The sequence below is a fragment of the Oncorhynchus clarkii genome, chromosome 4, assembly GCF_045791955.1.
Source record: "Oncorhynchus clarkii lewisi isolate Uvic-CL-2024 chromosome 4, UVic_Ocla_1.0, whole genome shotgun sequence".
NCBI lineage: Eukaryota > Metazoa > Chordata > Actinopteri > Salmoniformes > Salmonidae > Oncorhynchus > Oncorhynchus clarkii.
In genome coordinates, this window is record NC_092150.1 from 16500048 (window position 1) to 16516783 (window position 16736).

At 41.7% G+C, this 16736-nt stretch overlaps 1 long non-coding RNA gene across 1 annotated transcript in view; it reads right to left on the bottom strand.

The window, feature by feature from the left end:
- Positions 1-3446: 3446 nt before the first annotated feature.
- Positions 3447-16736, bottom strand: part of LOC139406513 (uncharacterized) — a 39776-nt gene continuing 26486 nt past the window's right edge. The window contains exons 2-7 of the long non-coding RNA XR_011633999.1: positions 7563-7987; positions 6628-6734; positions 6335-6518; positions 6060-6231; positions 5556-5661; positions 3447-5406 (exon numbers count right to left, since the gene is read on the bottom strand). This is a non-coding gene — a long non-coding RNA (uncharacterized lncRNA). The remainder of the gene's footprint in view (positions 5407-5555; positions 5662-6059; positions 6232-6334; positions 6519-6627; positions 6735-7562; positions 7988-16736) is intronic.

Consider the following 16736-nt stretch of genomic DNA (forward strand, 5'->3'; position numbering starts at 1 on the left):
GCCTCAAACATAAATTGTCCTCAACGCTGAAATGGATTACTTCTGTATGAATTAATGAGGAGGCGGAACACACCTCAATTCAAACTGTTGTTAGAATTTATTTTTTTTTTTTAAATAATTTGAAATTGACAAGTTGAAACATAGCCTATAGTTAATTAGCAGGCAGCTTGTGTTGCGTAATAATCACATTTTGGAACAGTGAGTGCATTCTGACATCACCTGCATAAAACAACTCACGCTGGGGTGAATGTTAGAGATATTTGGAACTCACGTGTGAAAAGGTTAAAACAAAAATTCAAGTAGAGTGGTTGGTTGGGATGGATGGGTAGACGTGTAACGCAAACAACTAGCAATCCAAATGTTGCGTGTTTGAATTTCAACAACAACATTAGCATTTTAGCTAATTAGCAACTGCTTTTTAGCTAATTTTCAACTGCTTAGCATGTTAGCTAACCCTTCCCCTTAACCCTTTAACCTAACTTCTAACTCTACCCTGAACCATAACCCTAACGTTAGCATTAGCCACCTAGCCAACTAGCTAAGGTTAGCCACACCAAATGTGGAATTCGTAACATATAACACGATTAGCAAATTCCTAACATATTGTATTAATTCCAATTTGTAACATATCGTACAGATTGTGATTCGTAACATATCGTGGATGATGGTCATCCACGAATGAATACATAACACATGAAACATAACATATCATACTTATTTGAGTGTACCAAATTTAAATTTGCTATGTTACGTCTACCCCTGAGTCCAGGTTGAATCAAAATGATATTACAGCAGACTAGAGCAGTCTGTCTCTCAGCTCGCCGAGACAGATTTATTGACGTTCCCTCCAAATGCCATTTGACCATTTTTCTTCACAACAGTGCGAGAGATAACAAGAGAGAGCCTGTTTGTAGACGTGTCAACTGAGATTTAAATAACTCACATATTATTGTCCTCCTCACTTCGGATCAAACTTTGATTCATCATTAGGCTCATTAAAGGGGAATAAAGAAAGAGAAAGAGAGAGCGAGAGAAATGAAGAGAACGTTTAGTAGGAGTTCAAAGGCAGGAAATAGGAACCAGATGTCCTGGCCCCACTTTCCTGGTCGTAAAAAGCATTTTTGTATATTTTTATTTCTAATAACTGGGCTCCGTGCCTTGTGGCCATTTTCAGACACGGTCTTCAGTCCTTACTGGCAAACAAACACTGAAGCAATTAAGTAATAGCTAAATATCCAACCTAGACCACTGCAAACATTTATACTGAACAGCAATATAAATGCAACATGCAACAATTTCAATGATTTTACTGAGTTACAGTTCATATAAGGAAATCAGTCAATTCAAAGAAATTCATTAAGCCCTTATCTATGGATTTCACATGACTGGGCAGGGATGCAGCCATAGCTGGGCCAGGGAGGGCACAGGCCTGTCATGCCAAATAATGCCTCCCAGCCAAAAAGTGTCCCCCTCTGCAGCACAATGGGATTTGATAACTATTAGTGTCCGTTGCTATATCAATGGTGTGATGACCTAAAGATTAGAAGTTTGAAGATCATTACAGCCTAAATTACGTTATTTTCATCATCGCTATGCAAACAAGTATTTGTTTAGCTAATAAAATGAAAACATTACTTCCAACTACTTTTGGGTACCTTGTTAACATTACAACATGAACTCCATGTCTTAAACATTGCTACGTTCATAAGAAAAAAAACGTGTAATCTGCTTGATATTAAAGTTACTTACCTTACAGATCATGAAGTCAGCTAATTTCCACTCCATTCATATGCAAATCCATTTGATTCATACACTGGTTTGTCTGGCTGTCATGTTTTTATTTTATTTTAACCTGTCATTCACTTATCTACACTGAAATAATATCATTTCTGTAGTTCTCTATTATGATAAATTTGTTCTATCTCGCATAGCTCACCAGTACACCCTTGTGGTTGAATATATATGTATCTATTGTGAATAATGTGGAACAAATAAATAACACCAAAGGATACCTTACAACTTACAACGATGAACACCTTGTGAAACAGCTGTGAAAACCAACCTGGCAATATTTAAGATTTTAATACATAAACAGTGATATTTTTTGGTACAGTTCTGTCATGAATTTATTTTTACAGATTTATTTGTACACTCACATGGAAATTATAGACTAAAATACTGAATTCTGGTGTGTGCAATTTTCAAATCAAATCAAATTTTATTGGTCACATACACATGTTTAGCAGATGTTATTGCGAGTGTAGCGAAATGCTTGTGCTTCTAGTTCCGACAGTGCAGCAATACCTAACAAGTAATATCTAACAATTCCACAACAAATACCTAATACAGACAAAGTAAAGGAATGGAATAATAATATATAAATATAAATATATAGATGAACAATGTCAGAGCGGGATAGGCTAAGATAATATATATAGTATATAATACATATGAGATGATTAATGCAAGATATGCACACCTTATTAAAGTGGCATTATTAAAGTGAGTAGTCTTCCATTTATTAAAGTGGCCAATGACTTCAAGTCTGTATGTAGGCAGCAGCCTCTCTGTGCTAGTGATGGCTGTTTAACAGTCTGATGGTCTTGAGATAGAGGCTGTTTAACAGTCTGATGGCCTTGAGATAGAAGATGTTTTTCAGTCTCTCGGTCCAAGCTTTGATGCACCTGTACTGACCTCGCCTTCTGGATGGTAGCGGGATGAACAGGCAGTGGCTCGGGTGGTTGTTGTCTTTGATGATCTTTTTGGCCTTCCTGTGACATCGGATGCTGTAAATGGCCTGGAGGGCAGGCAGTGTGCCTCCGGTGATGCGTTGGGCTGAACGTCCCACACTCTGGAGAGCCCTGCGGTTGCGACCTGCAATTGTCGTACCAGGCGGTAATACAGCCCGACAGGAGACTCTCAATATTGCAGCGGTAAAATTTTGTGAGGGTTTTAGGTGACAAGCCACATTTCTTCAGCCTCCTGAGGTTGAAGAGGCGCTGTTGCACCATCTTCACCACACTGTCTGTGGGGCCCCTGTGTTGAGGGGCCCCAGTGTTGAGGATCAGTGAAGTGGAGATGTTGTTTCTTACCTTTACCACCTGGGGGCGGCCCGTCAGGAAGTCCAGGACCCAATTGCACAGGGCAGGGTTGAGACTCCAGGGTCTTAAGCTTAATGATGAGCTTTGAGGATTCTATGGTGTTGAATGCTGATCTATAGTCAATGAACAGCATTCTTACATAGGTATTCCTCTTGTCCAGATGGGAAAAGGCAGTGTGCAGTGTGATGGCGATTGCATCGTCTGTGGACCTATTGGGGCGGTAAGCAAATTGAAGTGGGTCTAGGGTGACAGGTAAGATGGATCCTTGACTAGTCTCTCAAAGCACTTCATGATGACACAAGTGAGTGCTATGGGGCGATAGTCATTTAGTTCAGTTTCCTATGCATTCTTGGGTACAGGAACAATGGTGGCCATCAGACTGGGCAGCAGACTGGGATAGGGAGAGATTGAATATGTCTGTAAACACACCAGCCAGCTGGTCTGCGCATGCTCTGAAGACGCGGCTAGGGATGCCTTGTGAGGGTTAACACGTTTAAATGTCTTACTCACGTCAGGAGAGCCCACAGTCCTTGGTAGCGGGCTGCGTCGGCACTGTATTATCCTCAAAGTGGGCAAAGAAGGTGTTTAGTTTGTCTGGAAGCAAGACGTCGGTGTCCGTGATGTGGCTGGTTTTCCTTTAGTAGTCCGTGATTGTCTTTAGACCCTGTCACATACGTCTGAGTCATTGAATTGCGACTCCACTTTGTCTCTATACTGACATTTTGCTGGTTTGATTGCCTAGTGGAGGGAATGACTACTCTGTTTGTATTCTGCCATATTACCAGTCGCATTGCCAGGGTTAAATGCAGTGGTACGTGCTTTCAGTTTTGCGCAAATGCTGCCATCTATCCACGGTTTCTGGTTAGGGTAGGGTTTAATAGTCATAGAGGGCACAACTGCTCCTATACACTTCCTTATAAACTCACTCACCTATTCAGCATATACTATACAATATTATTCTCTGAGACTACCCAGGAACATATCCCAGTCCGCGTGATCGAAACAATCTTGACGCGTGGATTCTGATTGGTCAGACCAGCGTTGAATAGTCCTTAGCACGGGTACATCCTGTTTGAATTTCTGCCTTTAGGAATGGAGGCGCAAAATGTAGTCGTGGTCAGATTTGCTGAGAGGAGGGCGGGGGAGGGCCTTGTATGCATCTCTGAAGTAACAATCGTCCAGTGTTTTTCCAGCGCGAGTACTACAGTCAATATGCTGATAGAATTTAGGTAGCCTTTTTCTCAAATTTGCTTTGTTAAAATCCCCAACTACCATAAACTCAGCCTCAGGATATATGGTTTCCAGTTTGCATAAAGTCCAGTGAAGTTCCTTGAGGGCCGTCGTCGTATCTGCTTGAGGGGGGATATACAGGGCTGTGACAATAACCGAAGAGATTTCTCTTGGGAGATAATATGGTCGGCATTTGATTGTGAGGAATTCTAGGTCAGGTGAACAAAAGGACTTGAGTTCCTGTATGTTGTTACAATTACACCATGAGTCATTAATCATGAAACATACACCCCTGCCCTTCTTCTTCCCAGAGAGATGTTTATTCCTGTTGGCGCGATGCACTGAGAATCCAGGTGGCTGTACCGACTCCGACAGCATATCCCTAGAGAGCCATGTTTCCGTGAAACATGAGTATGTTACAATCACTGATGTCTCTCTGGAAAGCAACCCATGCCCTGATTTCGTCAACTTTGTTATCTAGGGACTGGACATTAGCAAGTAATATAATCGGAAGGGGTGGGTGGTGTGCGCGCCTCCGAAGTCTGACTAAAAGATCACTACGACTCCCTCTTCTCCGGCGGCGTTGTTTTGGCTCGGCCTCTGGAATCAATTAAAATGCCCTGGGTGGTGCAGACAAACTATCCTCTTCTCAAAAGTAATATTCCTGGTCGTAGTGCTGGTAAGTTGACACCGCTCTGATATCCAATAGTTCTTCCCGGCTATATGTAATAACACTTAATATTTCTGGGCTAACAATGTAAGAAATAATACAGAAAAACAAAATTCTGCAAAGTTTCCTAAGGACTAGAAGCGAGTAAGCCAGTGGTTGCTGTGTGGGTGGGAGGGTCTGCCTGTCACTTGTTCTCAACAGGCAGCCAGTCTCGGAAGGGGGACATGGAGAGGAAGACTGCAAAGTCCATGCACTGCTGCTCTCTTTTTTTCTGAGGGTTTGCAGTGCTAGTGTTTTTAGTTAATAACAGTAGCTGTAGATTATGTAATGAAAATATGGAGGGTGGCTGGTAATGAAGGACATCAGGTGGATCCACGTCTGGGTGTTGGGCAGAACCCCTAGGTCCTGGAGAACAGGAGCAGAGTTAGAGAAGACAGAGACGTAAACAAGCAAACACACAGGTTACACTTTACTGTGAGAAAATGTGATGGATTAATGCAGTGCTATAAATGGGAGATATGTACTTTTCAACATTTTTGGAAGGTATAGCCTACCTTAAACTGGTCCCCCTCCGAGTCAGAGCACAGAGAATCACACTGATCCAAACTCACTGGTTCTGGTGGATGGAATACCTCCTGGGGGCTTGAACAGTCGATGGTCCTAAAGTCATTTGGAGAGGTAAATTGAAGAGGTATATTTTATAAGCTCAGCATAACTACCATTTCTTGCTTTCTCAAATGACAGCCAAAGTGTCACGCCCTGACCGAAGAGAGCTTCTCTATTGTGGTTTGGTCAGGGTGTGATTTGGGTGGGCATTCTATGTCCTTTTTCTTCGTTTTGTATTTCTTTGTTTTGGCCGGGTATGGTTCTCAATCAGGGACAGCTGTCTATCGTTGTCTCTGATTGGGAACCATAGTTAAGTAGCTTTTTTCCACATGGGTTTTGTGGGTAGTTATTTTATGTTTAGTGTTTGCACCTTACGGGACTGTTTTGGTTTCATTTATTCTTTTGTTATTTTGTATTAGTGTTCAGTTCAATAAACAAACATGAATACTTACCACGCTGCGCTTTGGTCCGACTACTCTTCCTCATCCGTCAACGAAAGCCGTTACACAAAGCTTAAATACTTTGTCTATTGGGCGTCACCGAAGTGTAGGGCGTCAGTGCTTCCAGTGGTCGACCGTCCAACTGCTCCAACTGGAGAAGATTGTGGCTTCCACCGAGTTAACCCTAGGAAGACAGAACAATATCAGTGTTAGTGAAACTAAAACTAGCTTCAGGTTGTTTTATGTGCAAATGCAAATAGTTAATGTATGAGATTTTTTAGATTCACCTTAATAGATGGTGACCCCAGCTAGGAGCGAAGAGCAGCGAGGTTTCCCAGGTCTCGCCTTCCTTTCGTCCTTCTTCCAAACCAAGTAATTCGCCCGGATGTCGTAGCACATGGTTCCATTCTAGATTTTGCTCCCGTAGCTTTTCTTCTGTTTCTCCTGTGCCTTGTCGATGTTCAGTCTCACCTTGATTGATAACAGGAATAAATGTAATTATATTTCGTATTACAAATACATTTCTTACATGTCTCTTGGAGGGCCAGAAAATACATTAACAATGGACTATCATTTTCACCTGGTCGAAAACCTCTACATCCTCTCAGTCCGTGCCTGAAGGTGGGCCTCGAAGGCGTTCTGATCTGGTTTGACAACTTCCACCACATCTGGTGGGGTTTCAGTGATCTGAAAGTACGTCATAGAAAAATAGCAATAGACAAACAACAACACTAAGTCAATTATGGGTAAACTGTGGGTAGAAGATGTCCATCATCGCCTTGTAGGTGGCCTGGCCAGTCTCGTTGTTGATGGGTATCATACAAAACGAAAATCTCTTTTTGGTTCCAAGCACCCTTTTTAATGGGTTATACAGAAGGGAATTTAGAGTCAAGCACATTCTCTTCATTTAATAACCTTAATGGGTATTTCCCCCACACACTTGATAAAGTGATCGGTTGCCGTAAGACACCAGTTATTGCCATTCCTGAATTTCGGGAAGGGTCCGCTGAGGTGCACCCCTGACATTTAAAGTGGTCCGATGAGGTCCACCCCTAACATTCAAAGTGGTCCGATGAGGTCCACCCCTAACATTCAAAGTAGTCCGATGAGGTCCACCCCTAACATTTAAAGTGGTCCGATGAGGTCCACCCCTAACATTTAAAGTGGTCCGATGAGGTCCACGCCTAACATTTAAAGTGGTCTGATAAGGTCCATCCCTAACATTTAAAGTGGTCCGATGAGGTCCACCCCTGACATTTAAAGTGGTCCGATGAGGTCCACCCCTAACATTTAAAGTGGTCCGATGAGGTCCACCCCTGACATTCAGAGTGGTCCGATGAGGTCCACCCCTAACATTTAAAGTGGTCCGATGAGGTCCACGCCTAACATTTAAAGTGATCTGATAAGGTCCACCCCTAACATTTAAAGTGGTCCAATGAGGTCCACCCCTAACATTTAAAGTGGTCCGATGAGGTCCACCCCTAACATTCAAAGAGAAGATTACTTTATTCTTACCAAATCTGTATCATACAGTATGCAGATTTTCATATTTGTCAGGATACTGACACACACACACACTCAACTCCGGCGCCACAGTCTTCCTCCTCTCAAACTTCTGGCAGGATAGAAAGGGTACTGACCTTTAAGCAAAAAGTGACATTAAAACATTGTGTGGTCTCCGATATGACATTTATTGAAATCAAAATCATTTCAGATATAATAGAATGTGACTGATAAACAAAAGGTTATTTAACTTGCCCAACATTCCACCTCCTTGACAATTCTCCATCAGAAGAAGCGTCAGTTGATTTTGGCAATCATGTGCTTCACTCCGAAATGGCCAACATGTATCTCGGTCAGCATGGCCTCCTTCTCCTCCTTAGTAAAAATCACTCTCCTGTGTGGATGGCAATCCTTCCCCCATTGATACATATGATTGCCTAATAGGTTGGAAGAGAAGAGTTGTTGAAATACTCTAGTCTAAGTACATTTGCACTGCTGTCTTTATCTCTCTGTTTCTCTCTCTCCATCTCTCTGTCTGTCTTCCACTCTCTTCCCACCTCTCTCTCAACCTTTCTTTCACACTTTCTCTCCCCCCCCCCGACTTCAACTGTATGTCTGTTATATTGAGCTAGATACCTCAATATAACAGACATACAGTTGAAGTCGGAAGTTTACATACACTTAGTCATAAAAACTTGTTTTTCTCCCAATCCCAAAACTGGCAGGGTAAAACTGTCTTCTTCTCCTGAGCAAGGCAGAAGATGTGGATGTCAATCTAGGCAACCCCCTAAACCTCTCTGATTCAGAGGTTGGGTTAAATGCAGGAGACACATTTCAGTTGAATGCATTCAGTTGTACAACTGACTAGGTTTCCTATAAGTGAGAAACCTACATGAAAAGTATAGACCATTGTAGTGGAAATGTCCTGTATTTACCAAATCATGAGAGCAAACCACACACAAGTCAGAGCTATCATAAAGTCCATCTTTAATTATATGAGCTCCATCACAACCCTGTGACTCTCAGATCAATTCAGTGTCCATAAATTCATTCTCTGAAAGTCCTTACACATTGCAACTGAGATCCTTTATAGCAAAGACACACATGGCCAGACAGCATTGGCTATAAATTATCGTTCAGCTTTGTCTCCTAAACTATGTTCTGATCTCGCTCTCAGGACCATAAAACAAAACCTCATCAACAGGCATATATCAAATACACCCCTCCTGGACAATATCACAGAGACACAGTGAATGGCACACATACATTGTGGAGCCAAGAGATAATTGGTTTAAAAGATATGTTTACATATGAAGACAAGCTTGACCTCTCCCCTCTCTGCGGCCCAAGTGACTGAAGATACAATCTGATGAGAAGTAACTCACAAGCATATAATGAAAATAAAACATCTTATCTATGTTATCTATGTTACCCAACTAATTCTGATTTATCCCCAACACCATACAGTTGAAATCGGAAGTTTGCAAAAACTTAGGTTGGAGTCATTAAAATTTGTTTTTCAACCACCACAACTGTCTTGTTAACAAACTATAATTTTGGCAAGTCGGTAAGGACATCTGCTTTGTGCATGACACAAGTCATTTTTCCAACAATTGTTCATAGACAGATTATTTCACTTATACTTCACTGTATCACAATTCCAGTGGTTCAGAAGTTTACATAAACTAACATTTGAGTCAATTGGAGGTGTGCCTGTGAATGTATTTCAAGGCCTACCTTCAAACTCATTGCCTCTTTTCTTGACATCATGGGAAAATGAAAAGAAATCAGCCAAGACCTCAGAAAAAAAATTGTAGACCTACACAAGTCTGGTTCATCCTTGGGAGCAATTTCCAAATGCCTGAAGGTACCACCTTCATCTGTACGAACAATAGTGTGCACGTATAAACACCATGGGACCACAAGGCCATCCTACCGTGTTCTGTCTCCTAGAGAATAATGTACTTTGGTGCGAAAAGTGCAAATCAATCCCAGAACAACAGCAACGGACCTTATGAAGATGCTGGAGGAAACAGGCACAAAAGTATCTATATCCACAGTAAAACATGTCCTATATCGACATAACCTGAAAGGCCGCACATCACGGAAGATGCCAATGCTCACAAACCGCCATAAAAAAGCCAGACTACGGTTTGGAACTGCACATGAGGACAAAGATCATACTTTTTGGAGAAAAGTCCTGGTCTGATGAAACAAAAATAGAACTGTTGTCACGCCCTGACCATAGAGAGCTGTTTATTCTCTATGTTGGTTGGGGCGTGATAGTGACTAGGATGGGTCATCTAGGTGATTAATGGTTTATGTTGGCCTGGTATGGTTCCCAATCAGAGACATATTTAGGTAGCCATTTCCTCATTCTGCTTTGTGGGATCTTGTCTACAGATAGTTGCCTGTGTGCACACCAGTACCTTCACGTTTCGTTTGGTATTTTGTTGTTTTTGTTTGGTGTTAATTTAATAAAGTATAATGTATGCCCATCACGCTGCACCTTGGTCCACTGATTTCAATGATCGTGACAACTGTTTGGTCCTATGCTGGTCATTGAAGGGGGAGGCTTACAAGCCAAAGAACACCATCCCAACCGTGAAGCACGGGGGTGGCAGCATCATGTTGTGGGGGTGCTTTCCTGCTGGAGGGACTGGTTCACTTCACAAAATAGATGGCATCATGAGGTAGGAAAATTATGTGGATATATTGAAGCAACATGTCAAGACATCGGTCAGGAAGTTAAAGCTTGGTCGCAAATGGACAATGACCCCAAGCATACTTCCAAAGTTGTGGAAAAATGGCTTAAGTACAACAAAGTCATCCCAAAGCCCTGACCTCAATCCTATAGAAGATTTGTGGGCAGAACTGAAGAAGCCCCTCAGGGGTGCATGCTCAGTCCCCATCATTAAGTTTGCCGACGACACAACAGTGGTAGGGCTGATCACTGACCACGATGAGACAGCCTATAGGGAGGAGGTCAGAGACATGGCCGTTTGGTGCCAGGACAACAACCTCTCCCTCAACGTGATCAAGATAAAGGGGATGATTGTGGACAACAGGAAAAGGAGGACCGAGCACGCCCCCATTCTCATCAACAGGGATGTAGTGGAGCAGGCTGAGAGTTTCAAGTTCCTTGGTGTCCACATCACCAACAAACTGACAGTCGCGAAGAGGATACGAAAAAACCTATTCCCCCTCAAGAGACTGAAAAGATTTGGCATGGGTCCTCAGATCCTCAAAAGGTTCTACAGCTGCATCATCGAGAGCATCCTGGTTGCATCACTGCGTGGTACGGCAACTGCTCGGCCTCCGACCACAAGGCACTACAGAGGGTAGTACATAACTGGGGCCAAGCTTCTTGCTATCCAGGACCTCTATAGCAGGCGGTGTCAGAGGAAGGCCCTAAACATTGTCATATGCTCCAGCCACCCTAGTCATAGACTGTTCTCTCTGCTACTGCACGGCAAGTGATACCGGAGTGCCAAGTCTAGGTACAAGAGGCTTCTAAACAGCTTCTACACTCAAGACATAAGACTCCTGAACATCTGATCAAATGGCTACCCAGACTGTTTGCATTGCCCCCACCCCCTCCCTCTTTTACGCTCCTGCTACTCTCTGTTTATTATCTATGCATATTCACTATAATAACTCTACCTACATGTACATATTACCTCAATTACCTCGACTAACCGGTGCGCCCGCACATTATCTCTGTACCGGTACCTCCTTTATATAGCCTCGCTATTGTTATTTTACTGCTGCTCTTGATTTATTTGTTACTTTTGTTTATTATTTGTGTTGGTATTTTTCTTAAAACTGCATAGTTGGTTAATTAAGGGCTTGTAAGCAAGCATTTCACTGTAAGGTCTACACCTGTGTTATTCTGCGCATGTGACAAATAAAATTTGATTTGTGTCCAAACGTTTCATTGGTACTGTATTTTGAGAGCATCTGCTGGAAAACACATTTGTTTATTCAGAAAACAGAAGGGGGAGAGACTTTCAAAACAAACGGGTGAGATTTAATCAGGATTTTCCCTGTATGAAGTTCTTTTTCTGATAAAACTGTTATTTCCCCCAATCTGTACTAACTGTTTCCATGGCAACCTTGCTGCCGTCAGCCAGCTGTCCAAAGTAAGATAGTGTGGCAAATTGGAAAATAGTTCTATAAATTCCCAGTATGATCACATAGATTACCAGCTGTGGTGTAGCGTGTACCTAAAAGTTATTGCCACTATTTACAGTATCTAATTCAAGATGGCATCCACACATCAGCAGAGAATCATCAGCTCAGTGACAGAGAAGATATGTGCTTAACCAGAATTGAAAAGAAGAGACCAGACGATGGCTTGTTTGGTGGGAAAAACTCTGAAACTAGTATATACTGTAAATCAAAATATACGAGGTCATAGCAATCAATCATACACTGTAATCCCACACTGACATGACTTTTTCAGAGCAGTGCAACAATTCTCACTTTCTTGATGCAACATACAATTTACTAAACATTCATTCCATTTTGGTGGAAAGGGAAATCGTTTCTGATTTTATTCCAATATGTTTGCCTTGTTTGGTGAAAGCGAACGACACAAGTTAGTGTGGATGACTGCTATGCTATAAGCAACATAATGTCATGTAGTGGATCTGATGTACAGTATACTCAGAATACATCAACATCTTGTGTCATGAATACTGTTTACCCTCCTGGCTGTGTTCTGTAAGTGTTACCTTTAGAGATGGCATCATCTGTAATGGATAAACCGCCTGCCTATGACATATAAGCCCTGTTTACATGCGTGTCCCCAAGGCAGGGTCCAGGTGGCATACTGCATACACTCTGCCTGATATTGATGCTTAGTCATGATCTTGTAGTAGCCTACATACGGTTCTCATACAGTGCACACTCAGTTCAGTTCATTGATTTGATATTGATGCACATAAACTACAATTCCGCCTAAACCATGTGGAAATTATGACCACAGCCAAATAATTGCTAAGGAGAAGAGTTTTTCATAATTTTGCATTCTGTTTTAAGACAGGACAATGTTCATATCCTTGCTCTACATTTTTTTCCAATAGTGTCTAATAAGTTACCATGACAACTAGAGAGTAGAGAGCATTGCCCTGGTTAAACTATCCAAGGCACTTGCCAACTAGTTTCCCACTCTCTCCCACCAATGATGACTTTTTTGAGTTATACGGTAGAATTCATACCATGGGTTACCAACATATTCAAATAAATATTGACATATTTTAGACCTTGTCTCGGGCCTAACATCACCGTGCCAATATATCTTCCAAACACTGACTTCTTGGGCATTATCACTTAAGTAAAGACACCAACCATGGTGTTAACTGGTAAGACTTGATAGCATTAGTCAGAGATGCCACCAGTTAACTTCTAATATTCTTCAAACAATCAGCATTTGGTCCTCCAGCAGCAATAGGCAGACATTGAGCGAGCCAAACATTGCTCTTTCTCATGGATCTCAGTTACTCAGGCAAGTGTAAACTTAATTTTCTATAAAAACAACATGTTCTGTATAAAATAATAAAATACAAGTACTAACAAAGAAACAAAGACAGGAGGAAGAAGAATTTAAAAAAAGTAAAATCATACATACATTGAAATCATATATTGAAAGCATCTTTATATAAGTGTGTCTTAAGCAGGGATTTAAAAAGAGATACTGAATCTGCAAGTCTAGACTTCTCTTGCAAACCATTCCAAAGTCTGATTATGTGAGGCTTGACTTTTCTGATACCATTCTAATAACTTGATCCCCAGTCAAAGCCTCCTCTTCACTTGTTCTTGTGCTTCGCCCCAGAGGGTGTAAAAGTGTGGAATGACTGCATCTTTCTCTGTGTGATAGGATAGCCTGTCTCTTTGCCAGAGGCAACGCTTTACATGGTGATTCAGAAGCTCATCAACCGGCTCTGTCTGTCGTCTGAGTGGCCGCACTCATCATGATGACAGCCAGGACAGAGGATATGCCAGAAAATCACCCATCATCTCCTCTTCAACTCTCGTGGATAGAAAATTAAGTAGGCAGAACGTCAAACATGCCATTAAATGTAGCACACAAACAAAATATGAAATGCTAAATATAAGCAGAAATATTTAGACAAGAGCTGTACAATCTCTCTCTTATGTTGAAGATCTTCCGGATTGAAGTCTCTCTCATTGATCTTGTTTTTTAAGGGTAGACAGTTTTCATGGGAAATGGCTGTTAGAAAAAAGACCAGTGTAATGAAAGATTGGAGTCATTTTGTCTCAGCTTGTGTCTTTCATTATAGCAGGCGTCATGTCATACCTCTCACTGTTAATAAAGGGATGTGCTTGGGAAACCATCCCTGGACCATACAGCTGCAGAAGAAACACCAGAGGAATTATGGAAAATGACAATTCCAAGTAGGTAAGGCTCCCCCAATTGTATCCACTTTTTGTGTGAGAATAACATTGAAGAGCTAATAGAGATATTAGGGAGATTGTAGATACTTCACGTGAACACAGCATTTTGGCCATCAGCCACCAGAGAATCGGTCTTCAATCTAAATGATGGAAGGTGATATACACTTAGGGCGATGTATAGATAAACATAACCACACAAGAGCGAGCACTTCAGTGTCACAATACTTGCTGCATCAGCATCAGTTTTCTTCTGTAGCATCACAAAGTTCAAAGAGCCCAGGTTTGTTTCTTTGTGCAAGTATGAAACATCCAGGGTTGGTTCATGAGCTTGGAATACATTTTCTTTATTTTTTTACTCACATAAACTACAAAGGACTTTAAATGGGAGAGGAGCAGAGGCATTATTCCCATATTGGGCACAGGGGCACATGGCCCAAAGATTTAAACATGTTCATATTTTATAATTATTTTGTTAAATCTGTTGTTGTTGTTTCTCTGTAATACTACTAGCCACAAGTTGTTTTTAACTAGCCCAGATAGGTTCCCAATCTCCCAAGAGGCCATTTCAGGCTATCAATTAAGTTAGAGTAGCTATCTTATCTAACTATCTTAGCTGGCATAACTGCTGGCAAGGTTGGTAGACTTTAGAAAAGCAAGCAATTACTAAATAAGTCTCACATTCCTTTCAATCTTTTACTTAGATTTTAGCAGAGATGCATAGAAAGAAGCATATTTTGTTTCTTAAAAAAATAACCACCAGTCAGGAGGATACAGACAGACAGCTCAAGAGGTATGCTAGAAACAGTGCACTCGGGATAATATTCAGACACCATCCCTTTCATTTTTGGGAGCGTGGCTGGACAGCTATTTTCAGGTCTCTCTAGAAATGTTTGATCGGGTTCAAGTCCGGGCTCTGGTTGGGCCACTAAAGGACATCCCGAAGCCACTCCTGCTTTGGCTTGGCTGTGTGTTAAGGGTTGTTGTCCTGTTGGAAGAACTTCGCCCCAGTCTGAAGTTCTGAGTGCTCTGGAGCAGATTTTCAACAAGGATCTCTCTGTACTTTTCTCCGTTCATCTTTCCCTCGATCCTGATCAGTCTCCCAGTCCCTGCCACAGAAAAACATCCTCACAGGATGATAATGCCACCCCCACGCTTCACCGTAGGGATGGTGCCAGGTTTCCTCCAGACCTGACGCTTGGCATTCAGGCAATATTGGTTTCATCAGACCAGAGAATCTTGTTTATCATGTTCTGAGAGTCCTTTAAGTGCCTTTGTGCAAACTCCAAGTGGGCTGTCATGTGCCTTTTACTGAGGAGTGGCTTCCGTCTGGCCATTCTACCATAAAGACCTGATTGGTGGAATGCTGCATAGATGGATGTCCTTCTGGAAGGTTCTCCCATCTCCACAGAGGAACTCTGTAGCTCTGTCAGAGTGCCATCGAGTTCTTGGTCACCTCCCTGACCAAGGCCCTTCACCCCAGATTGCTCAGTTTGGCCGGGCAGCGAGCTCTAAGAAGAGTCTTGGTGGGTCCAAACTTCTTCCATTTAAGAATGATGGAGGCCACTGTATTCTTGGTGACCTTCAATGCTGCAGACATTTTTTGGTACCCTTCCCCAGATCTGTGCCTCGACACAATCCTGTCTCGGAGCTCTACGGACAATTCCTTTGACCTCATGGCTTGGTTTTTGCTCTGACATGCACTGTCAACTGTGGGACCTTATGTAGACAGGTGTGTGCCTTTCCAAATCATGTCCAATCAATTTAATTTACCACAGGTGGACTCCAATCAAGTTGTAGAAAAATCTCAAGGATTTTCCAATGGAAACAGGATGCACCTGAGCTCAATTTTGAGTCTCATAGCAAAGGGTCTGAATACTTACGTAAATAAGATTTTTCCATTTTTTTATTTTTAATACATTTGTAAACATTTCTAAAAACCTGTTTTTGCATTGTTGCTATGGGGTATTGTGTGTAGGTTGCTGAGGAAAAATGTTTATTTAATCTATTTTAGAATAAGGCTGTAACATAACAAAATGTGGAAAAAGTGAAGGGGTCTGAATACTTTCCGATAGTACTGTATGCAGAAAAATAAACATATTTTAAGCATAATTATTATGGCTTTAGTTTGCATGAAAAATATGTTTCAGGTGTTTTAAGAGTGCAAAATTTGTGCCCCCTCAGATTTTTTTGGGGTGCATGACACCCCTGGAGAGAAATTGTCTGTCTTAATCAACTTTAAAACGACAGCTGAATCACCAGACCAGTTATTTCCAATATTGTAAGATAACCAATAAGCATTCAAAACCAATCTGATTATTTTTTCCATGCTTCCTCTGTGTGATCTAGCTCACTATAACTGATGTGAGTAAGACCTTTAAACAGGTCAACATTTACAAAGCCGAAGGGCCATACGAATTATCAGGACATGTACTCAGAGCATGCGCTGACCAGCTGGCAAGTCTCTTCACTGACATTTTCAACCTCTCCCTGACCCAGTCTGTAATACCTACATATTTTAAGCAGACCACTATAGTCCCTGTGCCCGAGAACACCAAGGCAACCTGTCTAAATGACTAGCCCCATAGCACTCATATCTGTAGCAATGAAATGCTTTGAAAGGCTGGCCATGGCTCATATCAACACCATCATTCCAGAAACACTGGACCAACTCTAATTAACATACCGCTCCAAGAGATTCACAGATTACACCATCTCTATTGCATTCCACACAGCCTTCTTCCACCTGGACAAAAGGAACAACTATGT